Source organism: Ambystoma mexicanum, chromosome 5q, assembly GCF_040938575.1.
Source record: "Ambystoma mexicanum isolate Mex_15411 chromosome 5q, UKY_AmexF1_1, whole genome shotgun sequence".
Lineage (NCBI taxonomy): Eukaryota > Metazoa > Chordata > Amphibia > Caudata > Ambystomatidae > Ambystoma > Ambystoma mexicanum.
In genome coordinates this window covers 546463272-546490935 of record NC_090933.1, presented here as the reverse complement: position 1 = coordinate 546490935, position 27664 = coordinate 546463272, and the positions used below count along the sequence as shown (strand labels likewise).

The following is a 27664-nucleotide window of genomic DNA, read 5'->3' as shown; positions in this document are numbered from 1 at the left end:
GAACTTTGTGGAAGTATTTTCTGGTAAGTCAGAAATAGGAGACCGGCAAGAGGACATGTATGTAAACAATCGTTTTTTGGTAAAATGAAAGAAAACCTACTCTAAACTACCTCTATGATGACTTTCCTGTCCCAAAATGAACTTGGTTATCTGTCAGACCTAAGCTAACCTAGCTCCGTCCTTCCAATAATAAAGGAAATCAAAAAGAAAGCCAAGTTCTAACTCAGGCGGGTTGCTCCCCCTTTTGGAATATCAGTGGTGGCTTGTTATCCAACTCCACCCACAATGTTCTCATGTTTTCTTTCTGCTCCAGGCTTCATAGAGTTGCTGTAAATAAAAAAATCCAGAAATCAAATGAAATGTCTCTTAGTTTCGACTACCACAATGTCCTCACCAAGTAATCCAAGCAGTGTCCAGTTTATCCCTACTCCGAGAATGTATTCTTGTTACCCGTGCAGGTCGATATTCACAAGGGAACCAACAACGTTCTTTCTCAGAGACTGTGGCAACTTGTAGCCTCAGATAGGCTCATTCCTGTGGTATTGTTTCCTTCCTTCTCTCGCCCCCTTCAGCAATATTGGGTTTCCTAGTGGGCTATGGTTTGGCTGACTGCTATATAATATGGTGTATTCCCTCCTCTGCAGGGTTTTAAGTTTCTCAGCTCCCGTTGGGCTATATTTTTGGTCAACCCTATTCAATGCACCACCTTTACGCCCACCCCCACCACCCAGCGCAGGGGTCTTCCTTTTCTCAGCTCCTGTTGGGCTATTTGCCCTCACAGCATGGTTTAGCGCTGGATTCAATGCCTTCCAACCAGTTCCCCTCTGCAACCACGTACTTTCTCTCTCATGGCAGGGCTCGGCACTGGTGTTGGGTTCTTGGTCTCTTGCATGAACCAGATTGCTGCCACATCTCGCAAACAACAAAGAGCCTCTGAGGGGACATCAATGTAAACTGCTTGGCACACGAGAAAGAAATAAAACAACCAGCTATACCAGGAAATTCCCAAAATAATGCTTGTCTTAAAAAATGGATAACGGCAATGGACATGACTTCCACATGTTACATGGCAACACGCAGGAAGATATCCCAGGCGCTAAAACTTTGAGAAATGGCGCTCTTGAAGCCACACTTGACTACTTTTTTGTCTCCACTAATATGTTGGAACAAGCAACATCCTTGAGAGATTTGTCAACCTTGGCCAGCAACCATGAAACCATCATACTTATATGTGTGATGCAAAATAATAGAGCGGCAACATTCTGGCCACACAGATCACAGCGGATTCCATTCTCACTGAGTACGATTAAATTTAGAACATCCAAAAAAGCTCCAAAGAAACTGTATATTTGGTTAGGAAACCAGAAAACTAGCACTAATTACATACAAGTGCTAGTTGCTATTAAGACTCCAGTAAAACATCTTGTAACCGCAAACCACAGTTTTGATGATCTGCTGATTGAGCAAAAGCACACTGTGCGCAAAGAGGTGAGAGAACTCCGGCGCACCCTACTAATTAGAAGCGATTGGATTAGAAGAAGGAGACAAAAATACCGAAATAGTGTACAAGCCCATAACTCTACAATGCTCCAGAACGATGCAGAAAAGATGATGAAAGCAATGGGAGAAAAGAACAACAGAAACGTGTGGCAATTATTGCATGGATGTAACTCATCTACCTGCAAATCTTTATCAAATTCTGTTTCAAAACGGATCTGAATATTATATTTTACAACTGTATACAATAATAATGCTGGTAAAAAACCTGTGCAAATCCTGATGATCGCATGATCATGGAATCTTAATTATGATGTAGATGAAATCCTTGCAATCATAAAAAAAAGTGAGCAAATCTAGAGGTACTGGCCCTAATGGGATGACAAATGTAATCTTAAGAGCAGCTCCCGAATCATGGGCCCAATTCAGCCAAATGCTATTCCAAAGGATCGACTTACAAGCTTATGTGCCAGACTCTTGGAAAAAGAGCATCATTATTCCTTTATTCAAGAAGGGAGATTGCACGAACGCTGCCAATTACAGGCCATTTGTACTACTGGACATTTTAGGAAAGAGCTTTGCGCCTGTGCTACTAAAACGATTGACTGAATGGGCTCTTAGAGCTGGAGCCCTAGACAGTAGACAAACTTGCTTTGTCAAAGGTGTAGGGTGTAACCTGAACTGGTTTCTGTTGAGCCTATGGAAAATGAAGACCCTTCGAGAAGATTTTCTACACGGCATGAATCAACCCTGAATGTGCATTTGACAGCATCGTGAGGAAGCGACTATGGTCAAAGATGGCAGTGTCCGGATGTCTGCATGACCTCTTAAATGCAATGAAAGCACTATACACCAGTACATCACTGTACATTAGATGTAATCGTGAAGGCCTATTGACAAAATCTATCATAACTAAGAAAGGGCAAAAGTAGGGATGTCCTTGCACAGCCTTTCAGTTCAACTACTTCATTGCAGACATACGACATATCATAGATCCTGCACCCTCATGCTCACCAAAACTAAACAATCAAATGATTGAATGTTTTATGTAGATGACTTGATGATTTTGGACAGAACCCCTTGTGGACTACAACAAAAACTAGAAATTATTCATAAATATGTTGATCTAAATGGCCAACGTATTGATAAAAAGAAATTTGAAACATCCAGTCCTTACCATCAAGTTTCTTGGCACCATGATTAGCGCAGATCCAAAAAAGGCTGCATGGAAAGAATATTTGGACAGAAAACTAATCCAACTATGTGTGCAGGTGAAGCTAATAGGATGAAAATATGGCAAGTTCTCACTGCCCCCTATTGTACGCTTCTACAACCAAAACGTTGTTCCCACCTTAACATATTGAGCAGAAGGTTGTCTTAGCCTTCAATGGGATACATGGGATCAATTGGAGGGGAAATTCTGGCAGGCTGTCCTGTACTTGACGAATGCAGTTCCGGTAGCTATTATTCGCTATGATGTTGGGCTACTTTCTTTATATGCAAAAGTAACTCTTTAATAAAATTAAACTACCTTGCCCTTTACAATTTGTGCTTTTGGTGACTGAACCTGGAAGCCACCCCGATTGGACTCTAGACTTATGTTCTAAAAGATGCCTTGATATCCTAACTGACTTGGGAACTTCAAAAGGAGACCCTGACCAATAACCCCTTGTATGTGAAGAAAAACGTATGGCCAAATGATTGCCAAGAGAGTGAAACAACAAGATCACACTTGAAAACTCAGATGCTCAGAAACACCTTGATGGCCTCTTACAATCAAACTCGCGCTTATCTGACAAAGTTCCCTCGCGATAAACATCAAAACTTGTTCATGAGAATTCAGCCAAATATTCTTCATAATAACACTACACTCCATAGATATGGCCTGGCTGCGCATTCTAAATGTACTTTGTAATGCACAGGGGGAGTCTGGTTTGCCAAAAGTTACGAAGTTTAAGATCTTTATAAGATCTATATAGACAACCTCCAGGAACAATTTGCTCTACATGCTGAAACATGGTGGGAGGCTCTTTGTGCAGGCCGGACACCCAGATGTACTAATGTGTTGACTAAATTTCTAGAAATTGTTTTAGAGAAATTGCTAATTGCTTAAATGAAGATGGAAGGAGTTTTCTTTTTATGAGATAAAAACTGTAAACCTTTATAAAAAAGAAATTAAAAAGAATTAATGGTTAAAAGACCTCCCCCACCCCTTATCAAGTACCTAGCGATTAGGTGGTCTTTTCACCACATAGTGCTGGCAGGATTACAACCCGCAACATGTAACCTGTGGAAAAGGTAGTAGGATCACGGATTAAAAATTGAGTAAAAGGATTGGAGCAAGCTAAAGTATATGTGCTCCAGAAATTAGATACACTGGGATTTGCATTAGTACAGAGGCTGTGCAAACAAATATAGGAATTTCCTAAAAAGATAAATGCTGGGCATGAAGTATATCCCTAGCCAGATGATTATGAGGAAATAGACCGAGCAGTCAAGGAGTATAAACTTGATGCAAAGTTCAGTCCTGCAATAGTGTTAACATTGTATTTTGGATCATAAATGCCCAATCAAAGTCTATGGTAACTCAAGTGTTCCCAATGAGAGAAGTGCCTGGGTTTGACACTGATAATCTGACACGCCAGGTTCATGTCCCTTGGAACCATATGGAATTACTGTCCTTTGCTAAAGATTATCCAAATATTAGACACAATCCAGACCAGTGGTACACCCAGACAGACCGGGTGCTTAAAACAGGTCCGCTCACATTGGGAGATATAGATCAGTTGTTTTCATGCATTCTACAAGCAGACATATGGCGCCAATGCAGTATGCAGGACAGTTTAGATCCTGTCATAAAGTGGGAAGAGGTGATAGAGGCAGTAGGAAAAAAAGGGATAAGATTGGGGAATTGGCAAAAGAAATAATAGATCTTCCAGCCCTATTGATAACATGTATCCAGCAAATGGTTCCCGGCAAGAAAATTAATTGGGATAAACTGACTGCTTGCAGGCAGGAAGAAGGGCAGTCAGTTGAAAAATATTTTGCACAAAAAGAAGAAGCTTTTACTTTAGCAGGAAGGACATGGCTATGCCAGAGGGACAGAAAGCCTTTTGTTCACATTTTGTAGAAGGATTGTTGCCTTATTTAAAACGTGATATACAAACCTACGAGTCTACATGACCAACTCAAACTGCTGCCCAGATTTTGACTATGGCTAGATATTATGCAAATCGCCATTCTAAAGATAAATGAGTGAAAGAGAAGAAAATGAAGGAATTAAAAGCATTTGTGCTAATGCACCAGGCTTTTCCAGAAAGAGGCAGAGGTAATATGCGCGGGGAAGATCATTTATAGGAGGAGGAAAAATTGGTATTGCCCTACCAAATATGGGAGCAGGTATGATAGACACTGGGTGTCATTTTTGTAAGGCAGAAGATCACTGGATAAGGGAGTGTCCTTTGCATCAGATCGGGCATTGACGTTCTTATGGCCGAGGAATGACAAGGGGAACCTCTTTATGAACTGAGGCTGGGAACAGCATAGTAGCAAATACTGGGACATTAGCAGAGAATAATAAGCAGCAGCATAGTTATTTTGACCCTAGGCAAGGCCAGCTATATTCAGCTAGGGATTATTATGAGGATGAATACAGCACCATGAATTACACAGCATAGAGCTGCCCTGGAGAGGGAAGAGGGCGCATAAGTATTCCTGTAGATTCAAAAGGGCCATTTCTAAAAGCTACAGTGCAAGGAAAACGGGCAACATTCCTCCTTGATTCAGGTGTGTTTAATACATCAATTCCCCACAAATTAGTGCCCCATATTCCCCTATCCAGGAAAGTAAACACATCAGTGGGATTCTCTAATATTCTGTTCCAAGGTCTAATATCGGACCCTGTATAGTTTTGCATAGGTCCTATATCTTGCATGGCACAGCTTGTTGTCACTGATAAATGTGCTTTAAATCTGTTGGGAATGGATTTCTTAAAACATGTGCATGCTAACATTTATTTTTCACCTAATGGGATATACCTAACATGTAATGAGAAGTCCTTTTCGAAAATGTTGTGTCACTGTTTTTAATGAACTGCCACCTGAACTTAAGGGAACTGACACTGTGAAATGGGCTACAGGATCGAATGACGTAGGATGTATGGTAGTTGATCCAGTGAAAATAAGTCAAGCCCGGTACCATATTACTGCAAATACCGCAGTATGAAAAACCCAAGGAGGGCCTGCAGGGAATTAAGTTTGTAATACAGGATTTTCTAGTTAAAGGGAATTTAAAACAAATTTTGGGTAGCCCCTGCACCCGCCCAATTCTTCCTGTACAAAAATTAATTGATGGGCAGCCCTGTCTTCCAGCACAGTTGAGAATAATAATTGACCTCAGAGCAGTAAATAAAATTGTAGAACCACAGTATCGAGTTGTACCAGACATGACTTCCTTGTTTACCATGATACCACTTTTTCAGCTCAGTATTTCATGGTTATAGACCTTAAAAAGGCATCATTCTTTAGCATTCTGATCCATGAAGACAGTCAGTATGTATTTGCCTTCAATGTGAGGGACAGTCCTACACCTTCAGTGGGCTGCTCCAAGGATACACTGAAAGCCCAAGTATTTACAGACAAGAACTAAAAACACAGCTAGACATGTTTACACCAACTACAAATACCATATTGCTTCAATATGTTGATGATTTGTTGATAGCTGCAGATACCCTAGAGCAATGCATGTATTGCACTGTACAGTTGTTACAGTGTTTAGCACCACTGGGACATGTCCTTAAAGGAATGCAGTTTTGCAAAACCCAGGTCACCTATTTAGGACATTTGTTGTCAAAAGGATAGCGTAGATTACACCCACAGGACATAGATGTTACAATGAACATACCTGTTCTATCACAAAGAAAGATGTCAGAGGTTATTTGGCGATGATTTTATTTTGTAGGCAATGGATTCCCAATGTTTCACTTTAAGCAAAACCACTTTTAGAACTAACACCGAGCAGCACACCGGTTCCCTTGCCATGGACTGCTGCTCAGCAAGAGAGTTTTGATGTCGTAAAATCTGCATTGTGTAACTCACCTGCATTGGGCACCCCTGATTATACTAAAACCTTTATGTTGTTTGTGCATGAAAAGCAAGGCTGTGCGTTATCTGTACTAACTGAACAAAAAGGGTGTAAAAACAGACTGTGTGCATATTTTTCTTCCACATTGGACCGAGTGGCAAAAGCACTTCAAAATTGTTTAAGGGGTGTGGCGGCTCCAGCTATTTCTATGAAACGAGCCGATGTCATAATATTGGGACACCAAGTTACATTGTCTGTGCCACATGCAATTGATATTTTATTGAACAGAACTAAAACACAGCACCTGACAAATGGCAAGTTGACAAGATATGAGCTGACCTTATTGGCCCCAAATATTGTCATACAATCATGTAACACTTTAAATCCCGCCATATTGCTACCCCTCCCATCAGATAAATCAAAAGTAATGCATGATTGTATATTAATAACAGATGAGGAAACAAAGGGAGGGGTAGACTTGATGGATACTCCAATTGATAAACCTGATGGTACATTGTTTGTACATGGGTTGTGTTTTAAATTACCAGATGGTACTACCACGGCAGCATATGCTATTACAACATTGAAAACCATTGTTGAGGCTTATAGAATATCTCAGCATTCCGCAAAGGCAGCTGAGATTAATGCCCTTACTAGGGATTGCGAGTTAAGCTCCGGTCTTGTAGTTAACATCTTTACTGACAGTGTGAATTTGGAGTGGCTCACAATTTATGGGCAGAAAGAAAGAGGTTGTATTACTTCAAATGGGACAAAGATACATCATGGTACCCTAATTTCAAATGTATTGTTTGCACTGACCCTGCCAAAGTACATTAGATATCGGTGGATCTTTATGGTCCTTAATAACTACATTTGGGTGGAACTATTTTCTGTTATTTTTGTTCTATTAGCTATAATTTGTTTATATGTTTGTTTATGTATTAATTGTGTGCCCACCCACTGCCACACATTAGCCTCATGTCTCAGATCACAAGTAACTTTAAGACCCACCTCAAATGCTTCTATGCAGAAGAATGTGTTTTGTTAGCTATAAGATATGGATGATTCAGTTAATTGATGAAATGGGTACCGTTAGAGATTCATGTTAGAAAAAAAGATTGATTGTTAGCAATCTTTGACATACATTTTCTTCTGAAACATTTAACATGTTTTAAATAGCTTCAGCTTGCAAACACACAGAATGTCCTTGCGAGGTCACAGCTGTTGAGCCTAGGGTTCAAAGCACATACAAATAATGTTACAATTGCTAGGAGCAGCTGTAGAGGGAAATGCGAGACTGGGGCTGCAGTTCAATTTTAGCAAAAGGCAATGGCTGTTGTAATTTAATATATGTTGTAACTTGTATACATACATCATTTATGAATGGAAGGAGGAGAAGGAGAGAGCTCAGATGGTGTCTTTACACCGCACTGAGTAAAGCTACAGCTATTAAATAAATAACTCTCACTCGATGAGCATTTTTTTAAACTAATACTCTGTCCTGGTGCTTTATTATTTGCTAGACTCATAAGAAAATAGAGCTATTATTATACTTTACACACCATGTGCTGTCATGGACATCCCATCTAGGGCATCCCCTTCAGTATTTTGAGTCCCACCCACATCAGGGTCCTCCCCATCCTCTATAATTTTCCACAAATCCAATGTCTCTTTCCTCTTTTGAAGCCATTTCCCTTTATATTTAGCAGCTATGAAACATGCTCATGTGGTCTAGTATCCCTTTATTGTGTGTGCCCTGCTCTGGCCAGGAGCAGGGTATCCCCCCTTGTGTCTCTACCACCCATTGTTTGTGGTACTTGTCTAGTTTATGGGAATGTGCTTTACATATACTGGCACCCCCCATTTTGCAGTGCCACAAAACTCTCAGCCTTTACAAATATGTGCAGCACACAGTTTTATCACAAAAGACACTAACAGTCTACCACCCTCGATTCCCTGTCGCTCCCTGTAAGCTCCTCTGCCCCCCTTTTTCGCACACACACTACCACACTGCAAGCTCTCAAAATGAGTCATCAACACTGGTCGATGTCTGGCATTCATCTTTTGCACAAAAATCATAACATGCTTAAAACAACAAGCTAAAATAACAACCACTACTACCACCGAGCCCAATCATTCTATGGAGCTCCTCATTTTTTCCTTCAGTTCCTTGTCACAAAACAAATGGTGCCATCATCTTCTCTCACTCAGAAAGGTTCCCTACACTCCTGTATTTCCTCCATAAAATCCCCTTAAATTACCAAAAATTACAATAAAAATAAACCTCACAACGTGGCCTTAGCACACTCCTCCTTCACTCACACATACAACTCTTCTGCACACCATACCCTTGCCCCTCGTTGTCATAAGATGCACGGGGTGTACGCTTCAGCTCCTCCGTCATGGGGTCCCAATAACAACCTGCGCTCTGCCCGGAGCCACAACAGCTTCAAAGAGCAGACAGGAATTCTGTAAAAATGGCACCTGCACACCTATGTGGTTTGCCAGCTTGTGACTGGCCACTGTAGGTGGGGCGGCCCCTCTGAAGAAGCAGCCTAGAAACTTCCCATCGTTGCGGGGGTCGCTGATATCATGTCAAAGTCACCAAATGTAGGAAAGCCCCTAGAGGCTCATACCAGAAAAGAATACAACCCACTAGGGAAAAAGGACCAATACACTTCTTGCAAGGGTAATATGTTTTTTTTTTCATACAAAAGGGAAAAAGCACCAACAAAGAACTCTGCTGCGGCAGAACAATGTGCCAGAATCTACATGAGCAGTACATTATAAAGACACATAGTGACATCACTGCATACAGTAGAAACACGTGCAGCTGGTTGGTGAAACCTTATACATAGGTCATCTACTCCATAGGGGATGCCAGGCCATTGGTCCCAGCCCAGTCCGTCCTTCCACCTTCCACATGGATGATGCTGCACTCATCATCGGTAACCAGCTGTGCAATTAGCAATGTTTTTGCAAACTAAACACATCTCTATATATGTAGCAGCACACATGGTACGCGCAGATGGACCCGGAGGGAAAGCAGAGGTCATACCAACTCACACACATCATTTGCTACCAGCCAGGTCTTCCACCCGTGCTCTGGGCTATAGTTTCATCCCACCATGCACCTCGTAGCACAAATTACGTGGCCTAGAAATGAAGGCAGGAAAGCCCTGCTTTCTGATTGATCAGGGGGTCTAACAGGTTTACGATCAGTGGCCTGGGGCTGGCTGGAACCTTGGAATTCAGGGGTCTTAAAGCTAGGGCATTTGAGTGCCATGACTTAGAATTGAGACTGGTGGTGGTTGGAGGCCCATGACCTCCTTTTTCCTGGGATTGTATTGTTCACAGACACTCAGCCCTCCTCCCATTGCCTTGTAGCCATTTCTCATACAATTCTTGACCCACAGAATTGTGAACATTTCCTCCATTTCTCTAATTAACAACTATTCCCTTGCTCTTAATGGCCTGCTGTCATTATTTCCACTGTTTCTCCCATCTAAGAAGGCTTTCCTGGTGATTTAGAAGCCCCTTGACTATCCCTGGAGAAGTGCTGAAAGCCAACCTAAGTCTCTGGATGACTCCCCACGTGATTATTTTGCCCTTTTCCCTCCAACCTTCGGACACAGGCTTCCGCCATAATTTATCTGCATGTTTGTCTGATTTGGCTGCCCAGTGCACCTTATTTCTAGGGAGGGCCAAAACAATGTGTAACTTTCAAAGGGAATCCCCAAGGTGGCTGTCTTCTTGTGGAAAGCTGAATGACAATTTCTGAGATGCAGCTGATGTCTTCCAACTGCCATTGCTCCCATGCCAGAGCACATGCCTTTACTTAATTGTAGGTAAAATTAGATAGGAAAATGCCACTGCTACAAATTCTCCAGGTTTGTAGCACAATCACTGCCTTCCTGTGTCTCTCCTTTTTTAGTATGTGTATTTCTCTCTTTGTTTTTTTTCTATCTTTTTAAGCAAAAAGTTCTTTTTCAAAAGTTTGTTCAAACTAAATGAAAATAAAAAATAAAAATATATAAAAAAAAATAATAATCACTGCCTTCCTTCATCACCCCGGCCAGCTGCATGAATACCCCTCAATGCAGAGACTGCTGTACTGGATGCAGAGCCACAAGAGATTAAAGATAATTAAGCCCCTGCTTAGACCTTCTTCATAGTGTCATCAGCCTTACTGTTGAACAAGTCTTTGATAGTCTCCTCATGCATCAAATAGTTACGGACCACCAAAAATAGGAGGATATTGTCAACCTAAAGGTCTTGGACAGATCCGTCTCCACCCCTGTTAGGAGATACATTTTTTCAAGTACCTAGGAAGATTTATCTTATCCAGCACACACTATTCTTTAAGGATATCCTCCTTAATTCAGGGTGTAATGGAAGCTATGGCCTTCTTGAACTGTTTTGGAGGGGGATGCTTTCCCGCTTCTGGTACCGGCTCTACCTCCACCTGGAAGCACATATATGTGCCAATCTGGGCGACAGCTCTTGCCTTGGCTTCTTTAGATCAGTATTTGCCTCTTCTCCCATTTGTACAGATGATGAGTAGAGAAGAAGCCCAAGAGCAATTTGTAATGCCTGAAAGAGGAGGTGGTCCGGGACCTAAATCTGCCTTCAGTCAACCCATCTGGTGGGTCACTTTCCGGATTGGCAAATCTGACCCCTTTAATCTGCCCTGGCATGCCATGCTTCAAACAGGAACCTCCACGTCACTGGAGGACCCGGGAGCTCTACGTAATGGGCCCCAGACCGCTGCTTCTCTGCGCACTGGGGCCCAGCATATTACACCACGGTGCCCCTGCACTGAGGGGAAATCACCTCAGCGTGAAGCCTCCCATCGCACAGTGGAGTCCATGCCTTAAGGCAGGAAAGAAAACTGAGGCATCATGGGAATAGTAGGGCTTTATGGCTTGCGCAGCAGAGCCCAAGAAGGAGAAGAGCGGGAGAAGTGTTCCTGTCATGGAAGTTGGAGCCTCAAAGTAAGTACTGGATTAGGAAGAGGAGCAGGGGTAAAGAAGATAAAAGTTCTCTTATGATGATGCTGGCTTGAGTTTCTCTTTCTCTGCATGGAAAGACTGTAGCATTCCTGCAACAGTTTGGCAATGACCTTCGCCTAGCACACCCAGTACGTTTTCTTTTCATTTTTCCCTTTCGTGCTTGTATCTCCGTTTTTCGTTTGCCAGCCGTATACAAGCTCTCAACATAATGCCAACTGATACTATTATATAATTGCACCCATTAATGTGCAAATTGGAGATTGTTGTGTAACAATTCCAGTTTTGGGATTGACAATTAATGAAAATATAACGAAAAAACGAACACAGGGGAGTTTGGACAAATCCCTTATGTGGCAAAAGCTCAGGGGGGGGCGGTACAGCCAAGGCCTGGTGGAATATTATACCAATAGATGAAATGCAGCAGTTGGGGGCCTAAATCACCCAGTTGCACCGCACGCTCATTTCCCACAGGCACACGATAGAATCGATTATCAAGAAAGGGCAGACCCACGTACCACGGATAAACAACAGTGTTCTATTCGGCCTCTCTGGCTACAATGCAGCGGTGAAATGACTATGTTGAATGTAGCATTACTCATTTTTTCAAATTGTATCCAATGTCTCATTAACTGTGCAAGTGTCTCCAACAAGAGCATGATAAATGCATTTCAGTTAAATTCCGAAAAGAAAAAAAAAAGACTCAAGCGTGTGCTGCACATCATGTAAATTGAAAGCTTATGTCAGCGTTAGAAGAGGCGTGGGAAAAACACACATTGTGAATAATAAGAAAGTATGCACAACACATTGAAAGAGGGACTCCCTTAGCAGGGAATGCACTCCTCCACCGTACAGCATATCCTTCGCTTGCGTGAAAATAAGATGTATATTTTTCAAAAAGGCAACACAACTTGGACATTAGAGATATATGCACATTCAGAAGCCTAGCGCTGCTCCCTGCACCGGTGCACATTTGCATACATCAAGGGCCTGGAGAGTGCGTCTTCACACTTGCTAAAAGTGCAGGCACATCACAATCGGCATGTGCTTTAGAAAGCGTGAAAAAGCAAGTCATCCCCGGAGCCTCTTCGGAACATTAACACGGGGAGGCGCAGTGCCTGGAAGAATCATGTCTGCACTGCATGCATGCACGTCCTCCAGAGTCATAAACATGTCACTGCTCGCTTTAAACCGTGCTGAAAGGCTCTCCAAGGTTCCACCTGTTTTATAGGCTATATGAGTCTCAGGCACACACACACACCTCTGACCCCACTATGGGGTCAGCCAGGGCCTCATGTGCTCTAGCACAGGCCCCTGATAAATGTGCCCGAAGAGGCATGCACATTTCTCTGGCTCACTCAATTCATCCCATCCTCTGCTACTTTCAGTTAAATGATGCATTGTGAATCTGGCAAAATTTGTAAAAACGAGTGACAATGAGAGTGTTCGAAATAACAAACAGCAGTATCACCTCAACCTTTATGTTTGAAATTATACATACATAGATATTTTCAGTGGACGTACATTTAAGATTTCGAGTCTTCCTGGCGTCTGACAGAATATCCGTTTATCAAAGGGATGTGAAACCGTTACATGCCCACATGTCTTTGAGACACTCAGACCCAAGAAGCAGTAGTTATGAGCAGATGGCGGGGTTCAGCAGGCCCTCATAAGATACCTATGCATGTCTTACACAGCAGAAGAACTAAACCAATCTTACACAGCTAAGCCTTTTTTAAAGAACCTACACTGTGACGTCTCAAGGCAGATATGAAAAAATGCTACTAAGCGAATGGCACTTATCCAAAATGTCCTTTCAATGTTGAATGCAAAACGATGGCTCTAATAGATATGGAACGCGTCTGAAAATGCAGAAACTTTTAACGGGAGAACCTCAGTAAAAAAAAAGAAAAAAAAAAACAAAAAAAAAAAGAAAACATATATTTTTTTTAAAAAAGACACTGCTGCATGGTTGTTTGCCAGTAGCATTAAGTGAAAGGAAGATAACGTGCTTTGAATGGGAATTGAAAACAAAAATATAAGATGAACCTTTACATGAATAAAACTATATAGTGAGTGAAGAGATCAGCAGCCAAATGGATAACAATACTGATATTATATTGATGCATAAAATGGGTATGCCTGCATAAAATATATTGGTAATTGCTACCTAATTTAAAACACAATTTTTCTTGAAGCAAATACTTCTAAAACTCTTATTGTACTCCTTGTTATGACCATAAAATACAAACATCACTGCCCTTAGTGTTTTGCATACAGTTGGAATGACACAGGATGGTGTACATACTTAAATGTATATCTTCTACTGCAAAATAAAACAACTGTAACCTATCTGAATTTCTTATTGTAAATGCCCAGGCATTTCACAATAACAACACACACACAAACAAGGTTTTCAAAAAGTCTTAAGGTTACTACTTATAAAAAGGGTAAAAGGTGTGATAGGTTTTCTCACCAAAGGGTAAAGATTATGCTGCGTGTTCTCAACACACGATTCTTGCGGATCGTTCTCAGAACTTGGTCTCAATATTCCAGTATGTATTTCTTCTCGACCAAAGGACTCTTGCACGTCACCCTGGAAACTTGGGCGCAATATCCACGTATGCAGTGTAATCCGAGCCAGTGATTGTTTTAGTTTGCGCTGGGAACTTGGACTCAATGCCCCAGTATGCATCGTTTTATCCACAAGTGATCCCTCTGTATTTTTCTTCTCCAGCGTGCTTGGAGCCTTTCCAATCCCAGTATACAGTTTTACCCCCTAGCATCCTTCGTCTCCGGACCTCGCTCACTTCTCTCGCTCTTTCTAGGGTTGCCTGCGTGTAAGCAGGTTCCGTGTCTCCTGGCAGTCGCCGCTCTGTTCTTGACCACCTCTAGCTTTTGTCATTCGGCTGGGACTGCTGCTTCGTGGCCGCCTTCCAACTCCACGGGTTGGGTGTAAAACATCGGGTGGGCCCGGTGCTCTAGTATTCATTCCTCTGGCTTTCCACGGGTGCGGATGAAAAAAGGATGGCTTGCTTCGATTTTCATCTCTCCTTGCCGATACCGCTCACAGCGCATCCACAGTGCCACACTCGGTTCCTCTGCAGCGGAATTATTGCGAGGAAGACCCTGCCTCTTCCTCCCGATGAGGCAATTTAAGTGGGACAGTACCGCGAGCCTCATCGCATGACAGCTGGCAAGAAGTATGCTCTTCTGGGGGGCCCTCTCAGCTCCACGAAGAGTGCGATGTGTCACACTGGGCTTAGTTTAAAAAAAACATGCTCGCGCGCCGGCTTGTGCAGAGCAGCGCGCTCGCTTGTGAATTTCTCGCTCAACAGCGCCCTCAGAGCACAGTCGGCTTACTACCGGCTCCCATTGGTGGAGCGAGCAAGCCTCCCTATTGGCTCACGCAGGAGCCGTCGGTAAAAGTGACGGCACTGCTGGGCGGGCTGACAAGAAGATGAAGTGGTAGGCTGACAGGCGGCAAACTTAAAGCTGGCAACCAGAGGACTATAAACTCGTGGCTCGCTTTCAGCCCTGACACCAGTCTCTCTCATGCTTGATCCATGAAACGTGCATTAGTAATTACCAACGCAATAATGTATTTATTTATATGAAAGTCCGTGTCCTTCATTATTTAAAAAGCAGATATGGCGGCAGGACAAGGAAAAGCTGCTCGTGTTTTTCACGTGAGTCTAGAAAATTCCGTTTTGAGGTGAAGAGGAAAAGAGACCCATGTTTTACACATAAACACATTTTATATTAACTAAGTGAACTTTTTTGTAAGTGTCCTTGATTGAAATTATTCCGCTTTTTTGAGGTGGGGGGGAGGCGAGCTGCAGGGAGTGTTGCCAGGTGAACGCTGTATATTTTATTAGCAACATTAACATTTCTGTGACAGTTTGTCATTACAGGGGCCCATTAATTTGATACCCAGGATGTCTTGGAAGTTACATTAAAACAATATACTATGGGTGTGTATTAGGGGAGTTTTCCTAAAGTCCAATTGAGATAAGACGTCATAAAACTATCCTTTGGCATACAGGTCCCCAACTCTTAGTATAGGTCTGTACTACCCAAAGGATCTTGGAACAATGGCAGAGCCGCAGGCTTATCATAGGAGGAGGATGTGAGCTGTAGGTAAGTACACCGAATCCAGTAAGTACAATAGTCCAAAGAAAATGTTACATTAAAAAAATACATTTATTCAGATTTACACAAGGAAGGCAGATAAATACTTCTTTTACAAACACGCATAGGAATTCTGAATAATACTTTTCAAAGCTGATTACTTCAATAGTAGTTGCTTGTGCTTACAATTGTTACAGAGTTTTACACTAATGACAGTTCTACCAGATAAAGGAAAAAGCTTGCTTATACACACAACAGCAGAGCTTAATGTTCTACAGATACATTTCAGCGCGTTTAACACTTTTAAAGTCCAATCCCTAAATACACAAAAAAAAGTCACTGTAGGAGCGGCGGCAAAGTCTTACGAAGATGCAGAAATAACAAAGTTCCATGGGATGATTTCAGTCCCTAGGACAGAGTTCTTCATATTGTGTACTGGATGCATTCCCAGTGGGGCACGAGTCGCCAGCCTGAAATGTAAAAAATAAATGGAGGAAATGGGCAGGGGACGCTAACAGTGTCAAACTGCAGCATAAAACTGTCTTGGGCACCAATGAAAAAGTGTCCCACAGTTGCAAATGGCAATTCATTCCTTTAGTGACAGACTATTTCAATAGTACCCAAGGGGGTGTTTTTTTGTTAAAATGTAAGAAAATTGTGATTTTTAAGGAATATTTTTTTATTCAGCACCAATGGTCAAAACTACTAACTGCATAGTGAAGTTACTAATCAAACTGGCCCACATTGGTCAAAAAGGTGGCCCATTTATACCAAACAGACTGTCTTACACTAGCATTTTTGTTTTTGTGCATTGCCCTATTGCCCTGTAAGCTAGTCCGAGCCTGGCGGCTCATCAATAATCGCTGTGGGAGTATCGACCCAGTGGCGCCCTCCCCCATTATGGAGGAGCCGAGGAGTCACCAGCCCAGTGAAACAATGAGCACTCCCTCAGCTGCTTTTTCCAGCTTAGGGAGTACTCTTGGGCTGGCTGAGCTGTTAAAGGGAAACAATGTTTCCCTTTGACAGATCAGTTCCCCAGACACACATGATCACTGAGCCATGCAAGGCTGGGGGCGTTTTGCTTTGCACACCTTGCATAGCTCATTGGAAATGCTGGCTGGGGAACTGGATGTCTGCATGTGAAAAGGGGAGCTCCTGTGCTTCCTCACCCATATGGACAGTGCTGCCTGGAGCAGGGTGGAGCAAAGTGCTTGCTGTGTTAATGCTGTGTGAATGTATGTGTGTTTGTAGTGGTCTGTGGAGCTGATTTTGGCAAGTGCGGGGGAAGAGGGTTGTAAAACAAAGGCATTTTAAAAATGCCTTTTCTGCACAATCCCCCTACCCACCTGCCAAAATCAGCTCTCCTTCTGAGGCGCCGTGGAGCCCAGGGGACAGGGATGGTATTTTTTTACTATCATAGATGCCGAGTCATAAATATGATGCCTGCCCACTGGGCCCCCCAATGCCAATTGCAAACTGTTTGGTTTTTTACCCAATTTGTTTTTAAAGTATGCTCTAAAATCCAACGATTTTAACCCATTATTAAAAAAAAGAATCCTGGGAGGGAATCCGCCTAAACCCCTCCAAACCCACCTTGATTGGTTTGTGCTCCCTCACTACGCTCGGTCGCAATGGCATATTTGGGAGAAATATTTGTGCCCCTCCACTTAAAAAATTCACCAGCCGCCACTAGCCCTGGGACAGTGCTGGGAGCAGGGTGGGGGAGCCCAGGGACTGTGCTGGGAGCAGGATGGATGGGAGCCATGGAATAGTGGTGGGAAGAGGGTGGGGACAGCCCAGGGACTGGGTAGGAGTGGGATGAAGGAGCCCAGAGACTGTGATGGGATCAGGTTGGGGAGTCCAGGGACTATACTGTGAGTAGGGTACGGTGACGTCACACAATAGTTCATAGCAATTTGGACTTACTGTCGATTTGGCATTTTTGAGGGGGCATGGCCTGCCCACAGTTTGCTTGTGGGGGCCCAGGCATAGAAAGTCTGAAGACCACTGCTCTAGGATAAGATATTTAAGGATATAACACAAGTTAGTCGGGCCCTGCAAAAGGATTTCCTAAAGGGACATAAGCTGGCAAGCTTGGGACAGACGTAGTGTGGACACCCTGGGCACATCTTCATGCACTCCAGTCAAACTGGAGCGGCTGTTTGGTTCAAGTTAAGTTATACTTTTCACCCACAGTACCTTAGGTTAGAAGAAATAAATATAGCTGGATTCTCCTCTAAGCAGCAGCGACAGACCCGATCTCCTGATTCCCCAGTCCAGTCTGGTGATGAAAGGAAGGACTCTGAATAGGATGCCTCAGCAGCAGTTTCAAGAGAGGACCCTTGGTGCAGATTGCTTCAGTATCCTTGGTCGGTCTGTTATTTTGGCACCTTTTTCTCAGCACTAAAAAAGAACAGTATTTGCTTGGTTGGTCTTCCTCAATTTCAAGGTCCTGCACTCTGGTGAGGGGACTTAGTGATATTGTGCCTGTGGAGGTCCAACTGGAGCTCACCAAAGTTCTGGATGGATTTAGCCTCGCAAAGATGTTGCATTGTGTTACATCTAGGGGGCATCAAACCCTCCACATCAGTCATACCATTAGGCGTGCATTTCCATAGCTGCATGGCCGTGCCCCTTTGGTTGCATTGGCGTTTGCCATGGCGACGAGCTGCAGCGGCTGTCTCCGCTGTGCTACCGTGAAGGATGCATTACATGACAGGTCGCTGGTTTCACCCGTGACGTGGCCTAGCAGGGTCCGCCTCCACAGCAATGATTAAATCCGGCATTGCCCACAGAACGCTTCTTCTATTCGTAGTGTTACACCTACTTTTCTCTTTTATGCTTTGTGTAAGAGGATTCAATTCAGCACTACAGCCAAGTCAACGCCTAGTCTAGAATACTGAATGAAAACCCTTATTGATATATCTTTATGTCCAGTTCATGCGTTCTGGATGACTACCCCTATATAACACCCCTCTCTTGGAATCCTCCTGACCCCACTGAGCCAAGAAGTAGTTCTGTTTTGCAAGTTAAAAGGTTTAATTGATAATTTAAACAATAGATATTTATATCACACTTTAGAATAAATTAATAATTGAATAGCACACTTAATCTGATATGATAAAGATTAACAACGGAGAATCTGGCACTAGCACACCTCTTTATAATCGCTAAGGAGTTGACATGAAATGGATAAGGTAGCACACTGGTAAGTAGGGACAGAAGAATAATGTGATAGAGAATGCTTTATAGAGTTCAAATGGATGCAATGTTGAATGAAAGGCAGTACAGAAAATACTCAATATGATTTCAACAAAACAATGTAATCACTTTTCTCTGGCAATCCACTCCCCCCCTTTATGCAATGCAAGGAAATGGAAGGAAGCACACAGTTCTCAGAAATGCAATCAAATGGGATTCAGTTTACCCCAGCAAGCTTAGACTACAGATCGGAGTTTTAAACACAGGCCCAAAATGCTTTTATATGTGCTGGCAATGAAGTGAAAAATATGCTAAAGTGCTTTTAATTCCCTCTAGAGGTTCAGGGTGAGTGGTATATGCTTTGAATAAGTTCAGGATCACCTTAGCAATGCTCTATAATGGTTGTCAGGTTCTGCAAACGAATCTTTGCAACGGAAGGCAAGCAGCAGCAGATTTTTACACGTGGAGAAATTGGCAAATCGCGGTAAAATTCGCGAGTGCGCCGGGCGCGATTACAGAGGAACTTCAAGGACTATCATTTTGGGGTCCTAGGACAGCCTAGGATCTCAGCTTTCAGATGAAAGTTACTGTAAGTCTCTAGCACAAACGGTCACGGAGATATGAGCGATTAAATAAAGGTCGTTTTTCAGATTTGAAATTTTAAAGTTCAAAAAGACAAGTGCAGCTTGCAACTAGAAAATGACAAGTAACAGTTAGGAGGCAGTTATACTTAGATTAAAATAGCTTGGATTATATTATTTTAACTAAGAGATTGGTTCTGCACAGTTTGCTAGGTACTCACAATATATTTTTTAAAATATGCCTCGCCACGGATCTGGTCAGGTTTTGGACTGGACTCTGGTCTCTGCACTTCACAGTGATCTGGGTCAGCTCTCTCTGGTTCTCTGGATTCTGGAGATTTGATAGATTTGAAGTCTCTATGTCTGCTCTCTGAAGGTTGATGGAGGTAAAGTATGGATTTTCCAGCAGAGCGTCCCGCAGCAAATGGATTTGAAGGTCCCTATCTGTCCTGTCTGCCTGCTTTTATCTGTTTTTAAAATGGGTGTGTGTGCAGCATCACTAGGCTCTACCCCTCTCCACTTATCATTGGCCAAGCTTTCATTTCTCCCCTGATTGGGGGAGCTAAGTTGTGTCAGAGTGATGTCATTTTACAGCCTGCAGAAAGTCCACTCCTCCTGTCAACTTGCACACAAATCTAGATTTGAACCAAATACATATTTGCAGAGGTACATATTGTTTTAAAATTACACGCACCCATCACATATCACAGGAGGTATCCCCTGTTCAAACTCTGCTCTTCCTGGGGGCTTGCATTCAGAAATGGCACATATTTCACTTTTTAACTGATTTTGCAATATCGGACATTAACCCAAATTTACACACATGTGCGCAAGGAGTATGGACATTAGTTGATGAAGTGTCAGATTTTTCACATGCACACATTTTGAGTAATATCCTCTTTTCCGCTAAAACCCCCCTGAACATGCCACCGGTTCTAAAAACCTCTTAAAATGTGGGCAGAAAAATCACAAGAATTATGGTATCATTTATAAAATTTTCACATGTCCGCTCTATGAATGATTCATCTTTTTAGAGTTATGTTCTGGCCCCAAAGGGGTGTGGTTTCCCCCCAGCACAAGGTTGAATTTCTGGTTTTTCCAGTTCTGCCAAGCCAGCTTGCTCTCACAGGCAGTGCTCCTCCCCTTCCCTTCCAGGAGGAAGCTACATTTACGACATCTGCAATAAACCATCTGCCTGGGTGAAGGGGGTTGCATTGTTCAGAGCTCCTGTATTCTGTGGGGGCTCCCCTTAATTCAATTATCAGAGAGATGGCATATCCTTAGTGTGGCCAGCAAAGGGCAGATAGGCCTGGAAACACAGCTGTGACTCAAGTTTCACTCCTGATGGGGGGTAGTTGCCAGGCAAAATTGGAATCTCTTTAAGCCAGTTTTTAGCTACATGTCATTTCTGTTCCCCAGTCTTCTGCATTCAAATAAAACTGAACATTTTTACATATGCAGCTAGAATGCTGATTCTAAGTTTAAAACTATGACATTTAAACAATTGAAACCTATGTGACACTCAAAAGTAGGTCACTCAGTCAATTTAAACATTTAGATTTTTAGTGTCTTTCAGTCCAAATTTACTTAAACTGCTGAAATCCACAGCTCAGCCAGTCTTGTTATAAACCTTCAAGTCACTTCGGGAATAACCTTACATTGTATCCACCTCTCAGTAAGTCTTTCTTTGGCATGTTTTGGGTTCATTTATTCAGTTTTCTACAAAACAGTAAAATCTGGTGTTTTAAAACGCCGGCTTTTGGATAGTGGTGAGTACTGGTACTGCACCCCTTTTTGGGATTTAAGAAAATGAATTCCCAACAGTTATGGGTTTGCTTTTGGCAATCAGCATTGCCACTCCCAATGGTTTCAGACTACTGTGTGGGTAGTCCAATGGTGGTTTTAGGCAGTGTCCTTCTGTGCCCATAACATCGGCAAAAATGAGTGGCAGCCTATTCTTCATGCATTTCCCTGTGCATTTTCTGGGAAGCTCTGGCCATCATGATGTTTTCCATGTCAGTACTGCACAGTTTTGAGGTAGGGCTTGGATGCGTGGATAAAAACATCCCACAAGCCCCCCTCTTGCGATGGCCATTCTGTTTCACTAATGGGACTCGCAAGACCTGGGATGTTTCCTCATCTTCTTCCAATAGATGGGACAGTTCAGCATCTTTTTCTCCATCCGGTCGGATCAATCGGTTCTCCTCGCCGGTCCTGATGGGAAGATTGGGCGGTACCCCGGGCCCGTTGCGTCTCTGCTCCCGGTCTCCGGATCGTCCTCCTTGGCCCGTCTCCCGGTTTTCTTTCTCCTAGGACGACAAAGGAAGAGCGGCAATACCTACTCATAGATGTTTTTCCACCACTGTTGAGATAGTGGGGCAGCATATGTATTTCATCATAACAAAACATTACATTCTTATTTTGAAAAAAAAACAGTATAACTAAGAGACAGTTTCATGCAAATCACAATATTTTAGAGACTAGATGTGGTATGTTTTATGGTTGGAACTGAATTAGTCTGAGACAGTACCCGCTAGGATTCCAGAGGATTCCTCCAGTTGTTGCAGAGTGTGCCTGGGATGGCAACATTTCAACTGGTTTATGTGGACCCACTTGTCTTCCCCCGCTGCCAAAGGACATTTGGGGATGTGGATTTTGTAGGCCACAGGGGAGATCTTGTCGATGATCTCAAATGGTCCCTTCCATGTAGGCAAGAATTTCCGCTGTTTTGCCTGGTTTCTTTGGAAGTTGTATAGATAGACCCGGTCCCCCACCTGACATTCCTTCCTGGCAGTTTTCAGGTCATAATGGGTCTTCATGCTATCAGCCGATCTTTCTAGATTCCGCTGAGCATAAGCAAAAGCATGTTGAAGGTGTTTCCTTAAATTCTCCACATACTCATGAGTTGTGGAGGCATTTACCAGTGTCTGCTCTTGGGTCCTGTAGAGCAAATGCTGAGGAAGAAACATCTTGCGCCCAGTCATCAACTCAAATGGTGACATTTTGGTTGCAGATGAAGGGGTAGATCTGATGGCCATTAGGACCAGAGGTAATCGGATATCCCAACTTGGCCCAGAATCTGCCACAAACTTTTTTAAGATGCTCACAATTGTCCGGTTATATCTCTCTACTGCCCCAGAAGAAGCTGGCCTGTAAGCAATATGCAACTTCCTTTTGACCCCCAGTATCTCCCACATCATTGTCATTACTTCACTGGTGAAGTGGCTACCCCTGTCTGACTCAATCCTTTGAGGTAGACCAAAACGGGAAAAGATGTGGTTAATCATCAGGGCAGCTGCAGTTTCTGCCTTGCAATTTGGGGCTGGGAGACATTCCACCCACTTGGTGAACAAGCATGTGACGGTCAACATGTACTTATTCCCCCTCGCGGAGCGAATCACGGGGCCTACAAAGTCGATTTGTAAATCTGACCATGGCAGTGTCATCCCCCGCTTTTGGAGAGGCGCACGGTGTGTGAGGGATGATGGCTGAAATTGTGCACACACAAGACACCCCTTCAAGTATTGGTCGCGGTCCTGCCCCATGTGTGGCCAGTATGCAACCTCTCTTAAGATTTCCAATGTTGTGTGAAACCCCCTATGACCGGCGGTGGCCGCATCATGGGCGTGACTTAACATCAAGCTTCGGAATGAGGTAGGAACCACCCACTGGTCATGGCCAGCTTTGGATTTCCTTACCAACAAACCGTCTTGGATTCGGAACATTTTTGGACATTTCATCAACACTCTTAGGTCCTCTTTCCCAGTGTAATCGGTATCCGTCAGGGGAAAGTTCTCAGGGTCCTCAAGGTGCTGGTAAAATTTACCAATTATTGGATCCCCCTTCTGAGCGGTAATCAAATCAGCATCAGGGGTCTCCTTACTCCATTGTGCAATTGAGAGGTCATTGTGAGCATTTGTCTGGGACCTAGTGATAGCAGTGACCTGGATTTCCCCCAACAGGGACTCAATCTCAATTAGATCCCCTTGGATGGCCCCGGTTTTGGCCAGCTGATCAGCTAAGTCATTTCCAGTTTTGTCTGGTCCCTCTACTTTGGAATGACCCTTGATCTTCTTCCAATAGATGGTCATCTCATTCGAGGTGACCAGATCATCAATGTTTTGGATCAACTTCCCATGTTTCAAGGGTTTGTTGTTAGCACATAACATGCCCCTGGTTTTCCAATTAACCAGGTGCTCCACGAACCCGTTCCGTACATAATCCAAATCTGTGATTATGACCAGTTCGTGGAGTTGATGCTGGACAGCAGTGAGGATGGCCTGATGCACAGCCATCAATTCTGCCACCTGACTACTTCGGGGACCAATTTTGTATCCAGCGGAGGGTTCTGGGGACTCATTCACCCATGCATTCCCTACGCCGGCCACCAGTTCTTTCTCCCCGTTGTTGTCAACATGGTAAGAGCATCCATCCACATAGACAGTGGGCATTCCCTCACACTTGTCCTCTTCAAAGACTTTGTGTGGGGAATTAAGGTATGCCTCCGTGTTGTCCTTGATTTTTAGACTTTCATCCTCAAGACAGTTTTCTCTGGCACAATCATGCAAGTCAGCCAGACCTTGCGCGAGGGGACTCTTCTTGTTTTGGCCATATCTGACCTCCACAGGAAAGCCTTGCATTGACAGAATCCAGGAAGTAATTCGGGAATTACTCACATTTCCGGCCCGGATTCTGTCACTTTGGAGATATTGCAGAGGCTGGTGTGGAGTCTCCACTATGATGTGTTCCCCCTGGATAAACGGGCGGTAATTCTTCAATGCCCACACCGTCGCCAGGAGTGCCTTCTCACAATCGTTGAATTTTTCCTCCACAGAGGATAAAGATTTGCTCGCATAGGAGATTACTTTATTGACCTTGTCATGCTTTTGGTATAATACTGCCGTCAAGCACGTATTAGAGAACCCCGTCTCCAGGAAGAACTCCTTGTTTCTGACAGGGTAAGCTAGGCAAGGCGCTTGTGAGAGGCTTCTTTTGAGTTGTTTTACTGCCTCGTCTTGTTCTGGACCCCATTCCCACTTGACCCCCCCCTTCAGGAGATGAATCAGGGGTCTGGTGATCTCTGCGTAGCCCTCAATGAATTTTCTGCTGTAATTAGTCAGTCCAAGGAGGCTCCTTAGTTCCCGCAGAGTTGTGGGGTCTTTCAGTTTCTGAAGTGCTTCCACTTTCTTTTCCTGGGGACAGAGACCCTGAGGAGTAATCTCATGCCCCAAGAAATTAACACGGGTTCTACACCACTGTGCTTTCTGAAAGGAAAGTTTTGCTCCGGCGGCCCTCAACTGCATCAGAACATAACGGATCTCCGCTATGTGTTCCTCCACAGATGAACTTTTGATGAGGACATCATCTACATAAGCCAGGTTACCCCTCGCACCCAGGTCGGGCATGGCCTTATGTAGGAAAATATTGAACTCATTACCGGAGTTGAGGTATCCGAAGGGAGTCCCGGTCCATGTGTATTGCTGGCCCCCAAAGGTAAAAGCCAGTTTGTATTGGTCCTCTCTGCTGACAGGCACTGTCCAGTATCCATTGGTCAGGTCTATTGCAGTGAATACCTGTGACCCCTGGATCTGGGCCAGCCCTTGGTCAATGTAGGGCAGAGGCCATCGGGAAGTATGGACCCGTTTGTTGAGCTCCCTGAGGTCGGCGCAGAGTCTCCACTGGCCGTTTGGCTTTAATATTCCCAGCACCGGATTATTGAAGGTGCTGTGGATGGGACGGATTATTCCCCTGGACTCAAGGTTCTTAATTATTTCAGTAAGGGACTCCATTGATGCGAGAGGCAAGCGATATTGCTTCACAAACACAGGAGTCATGCCAGGGTCCGTGGGGATTGTTGTTGTGTGGATGTCGGTGCGACCACAGTCATATGAGTCTACCGCAAAGAGATCTTGGAAATCCAAGAAAACTTGTTTCAACTTTTGCTTTTGTTCCAGAGTCACACAGGCATCAGCTAGGTTGACTCTCTCTTCCACCATCTGCCTGAAGCCTGGAAAGACTTCTGGTTTGGCTATTTCAGCAGCCTCCTCCAGCTGGGTGGAGAAGTCCCTGGTCAGAGTGCTGATTTGGATCGGAGGCTTCTGGTGGGAAAGGCAGCCCTCATGGACCTGGAAAATCACCTCATCCCTCCTGAAGTCACAAGTCACATCTTCCTTGCCTTAAGGCAAGAAGTGTACACCAGGAAGTTCCCCCCATGCCGGGTAAAAATCCTGTCTGGTGTTTTATTGTCATCACTGTCACTGTCAAAGCAGTCCTTGGGGATTGGCCCTAACAGTTCATTACCTAAATCTATGGAAAATGTCGGTCATCAACCGCCATTCCAATAATGGTGCCTGCGGCTAGAGTAATACTCTTTAAGTCGCTGTTATCCACCTCTATTAGAATGGTGTCATGTTCTATGTTGACTAATGGAGTTGGGTTTACCCCCAACCCTTGCTGTTGGAGAGAAGCATTTAGATGTATGTAAGCATCAGGGTTTTTCAACTCTTGTCCCCTTTTAACTTTCACTTCCAGGGAGAATTGTCGGGTCCTTTCTGGGATGGTGACTTCCTCTTTGATCTGAATTTCAACTGCATAAGGTAGCAATTGAGCTGACCTAAATGCTTTTTCTGGATCATCAAAGCCCATGGGATTATCCGCTAATCGGGACCAAGCTTTGAAGTTTATTAGGTCCAAACTAATGGCAAAGCGATTGAGAATGTCACTGCCTAAGTAAAAGGCGGCAGGGACGTCTCGCACGACCCAACAATTATGGACTATGCTCTTGTTGCCAATGGAGATTTTGAGCATACACCTGCTTGGCAGGAGATGTTTGGAATTAGGTGCTTCCAGGTCCATTTCCCATTTGTCTACCAGTTTGAAGGTGGAAATGGCTGGATCTTCTGGGAGTTGGCGGAACATGGCTTCGCTGATGAAGCTCTTACCGTTGTTCACACACACTCGAGCGAGAACAGAGTCCTTCCATCATTTAACTGAACAGGGATGAACAACTGCTCTCCAATTTGCTGAATATCAGCCAGGCTCTGAGCTGATTTCACATCTTTCTGGACTATAGGAGTGGGAGTTTCTGATTGTGGATTAGTATAGAATCTCAGAGTGTTTCCTTCCAGTGTGGAGTACCACTTTAGACTGGAAGGAAGGTTGATTTTCAGAAATAGAGAGGACCCTCCATCACCAGTCTGTTGTCCTACTGCTATTACTGTCACGTCTGGAATTTGGCTATTCTGGAAGTGAAATTCTACTTGGTCAGATATTTGTTCAACCATGTGGCAGGTGCCGTTTAAACTAACATGGTTGACACTCTGTTTTAATTTTATTGGTCGGCTAGTCTGGGTCCAGAGGACCTTGTTTACGCAATCTATTAAGGGTGACAACCTCCTCAGGAGGTCATTCCCTAGTAAACAAGGGGTGCCCTCTGGAGTCACAACTATGACCGGGTGTTTCAACTTGTGTCGCCCAATTTTAATGTCCAAGTCTGCAGTCCCCTCAACGGGAATTTCCTTCCCGTCAAAGTTCTGGAGTTGTCCAGGAAGTGAGGTGAGAGGAATTTGGTAATTCCCTCCCCTTCCTGCATTCAGTTCGTCAAAGGCCCTTCTGGACAGAAGGGTAGCTTGAGATCCCGTGTCCACCAGTGCCAGAATTGTACCCTGCCCCTGTACTTGTACCGGGGCATAATATCTTCCCTCCTTCTCCTCAAGGGGGCACAGATAATGCACATTTTTGGACAACTGGTGGGCTAACTTTCTGGTTTTGGACATCGCTAGCGAAGAGATTTGGGCAGAATTCTGTGGAGAGCCTTGGGAATCTGAAAGAAAGATTTGGCAACTGGAGATCAGAGCCATTGTGGGTTCCCCTGGCTCCGGTTCCGGGCCGCCCCCCCCCTTTTGGAGGCAGTCACCAGGATGGGTTTGAACCAGGGGATTTTCTTGCTGTTGGTTCTGGGATGAGATGGTGGGCGGCGGTAGCTCAGTCTCCACATCTCCCCAGTCTGGATTTGCATCCCTAGGGACCCATTTTTCTTTGGGAGGAGTTCCCCCCTCTCTGAAGGAGAAGATCCTTTTCCCAGGATCCTCTGAGGATCCCTCTCCCTCAAATTGGAAGATCTGTACCTCCTCCTCAAAATGAGTCTGTTTGGGTCTTTTGTTT

General features: G+C 43.9%; 1 protein-coding gene across 2 annotated transcripts in view; it reads right to left on the bottom strand.

Annotated features, from left to right (window-relative positions):
* SNTG1 (syntrophin gamma 1) overlaps positions 1-14909 on the bottom strand; it is a 2735678-nt gene extending 2720769 nt beyond the window's left edge. For both annotated transcript variants that reach the window (XM_069621032.1, XM_069621033.1), the window contains exon 1: positions 14065-14909. The gene's annotated coding sequence lies outside the window, so the exon portion shown is untranslated. The remainder of the gene's footprint in view (positions 1-14064) is intronic.
* Between the last annotated feature and the right edge of the window lie 12755 nt (positions 14910-27664).